Source organism: Octodon degus, unplaced genomic scaffold (genome assembly GCF_000260255.1).
Source record: "Octodon degus isolate 3935 unplaced genomic scaffold, OctDeg1.0 scaffold00032, whole genome shotgun sequence".
Taxonomy (NCBI): Eukaryota; Metazoa; Chordata; class Mammalia; order Rodentia; family Octodontidae; genus Octodon; species Octodon degus.
The window spans coordinates 15,204,620-15,206,544 of record NW_004524608.1 but is presented as its reverse complement, the minus strand read 5'-3'; the positions used below and the strand labels follow the sequence as shown (position 1 = coordinate 15,206,544).

The 1,925-nt window shown below is 42.0% G+C and overlaps 1 protein-coding gene across 1 annotated transcript in view; it reads left to right on the top strand.

The window, feature by feature from the left end:
* The window catches only part of Upp2 (uridine phosphorylase 2), a 273,249-nt gene extending 272,024 nt beyond the window's left edge, over nt 1-1,225 (top strand). The window contains exon 11 of the mRNA XM_023713627.1: nt 1,152-1,225. The gene's annotated coding sequence lies outside the window, so the exon portion shown is untranslated. The remainder of the gene's footprint in view (nt 1-1,151) is intronic.
* Nucleotides 1,226-1,925: the final 700 nt, after the last annotated feature.

Sequence of the window (1,925 nt, the reverse complement as noted above, 5' to 3'; positions counted from 1 at the left end):
TATATTGCAATGCCTTAAAAAGGAATTCCTTAAAAGTCTCAGTGAAATTTTCAGGTAATACATGAGATGGATAAACCTTGGGGATGTTGTGCTAAGTGAAAGAAGACAGAAAAAGACAAATATAGAATAATTCCACTTACTTATCTAAATCTTTCAGAGTCATCAAGTTCCGGGGAAAGAAGGTATAGGGAGGTACTTTATTGTGTGTTTTTATTATTTTTATTTATTTATTGACCTATTCAGCCTACCCTGAGGGTGGGGCTGGTGTGGCATGTGGTGCTGGGGATCAAACCATGGTCCCCTGCACCTGCCTAAGCTTGCCTAAGCAGGAGCTTCAGACCACTGAGCTATCCCACTGGCCCTAGAGGGAGGTACCAACGGCTAAGGGAAAGAGGAAGACAGGTAACTATTGAATGAGAGCAGACTTCCAATTTGGATAATGAAAAGTTTCAGAAGGGCTGAAGGTGTGGCTGGGGGGGTGTGCTCACCTAGCCTGTGCAAGAAACGCCCTGCATTCAGTCCTCAGCACTGCTGCGGTGGAGATGAAGTAAAAATAAAAATAAAAAAATCTAGCTCTAATTTGTTAGGAACAAGTTGATGCTGTATGTCCTGGTACTTATATCTGCAGGCTTCTATATTAAGGCTTTGAGAGAGTGAGAGCTATTTGGCAAGCAGGGAATCCGAGCAAAGTGCTGGGGTAGCAGCAAGAAGACTGTTTAGCCTGATGTTCGTTTCTACCCTGGTGCTGGGGCTCGAGCTCAAGGCCTTGTGCATGCTGGGAAAGTGCTCTCCCACTGAGCTGTGCCTCTGGCCCTGGCTTAATGTTATTACAGTTTTAGCATCAGCCACTTTGGGCACTCTTGCCTAAGACAGTGCAGCTGACCAAAGTTACTCTTCACAGCACTAATCATAGGAGTCAGGAATGCAGTGAGAAAGTAGGATGAATGGCTATCAGCAAGGATGAGTAAATCTGAAAGACTCACTGGAGAGAGCAGCAGACGAAAGATATGAGGGAGTATTTCTACAAGAGCAAAGGCTATGGATTTAAATGAAAATCTGTGGCTTCAACCCAGTATGTGTTGCCCTTGCAAAAGTACTTTGGTATCTCAGTAACAGGTGAGAGCCAGCTAATTGTTCTATTATCTTCTCAGATTGCCATTTCATGTGGGGCCAAAATATACCACCTGAGGAGGAAAGAAACTGGTATGAAGATGAAGAAGACAATAAAAAAATAAAAAAAGAAATATTGAGAAAAAAGAGACTCATACGGAAGGAAGATAGCTCTGAGGTGGTATTATGAGAGGGAAGAATTCTCTTGGGGGTTTCACAAGATGGAGCACTAACATGTCCCAGAGCAAACATCTATAAGGCTGTGAGAAATATTTTTGGAACAGAATCACACCATGCTACAAAACAGGGAAAATGGAAGGCCAGAGCTGTGGCTTCAGCTCATCCCTGCTAGCTGGGGCTTGGGTTAGCATTCTCATGGACACAAGGCCTCACGTGGTACAAAGAGCAGTGCTGGAACCAATGCTAACAGGAAGATCCTGCCCATGTGTACAGAAGGCACTAGCAAATCTAACTGGTCTCTGCCTATCAAGCAGTGAAAGATGACATGGAATTACCTAAGAAATCTTAACTCTTGAGTCAGACTTTAGAGCTTGAATTTATATTTCAAAAATCTTCAATGAAAATATATAACCAGAAATTTGGCCATAATGATAGCCAAATTATTATATTATTATATAAATTTGTTATATTACAAGAAAACCTTCTTAACACTAGGTGTGGTGGCATATGCCTGTAATCCCAGTGCTTGGGAGGCTGAAAACAGGAGGATCACTATGAGTCCAAGCTGCATAGTGAGACCCTATAGACCCCGAACTAAATTTTTTTTAAAAAAGAAAACCTTCTTGTGTTATAAT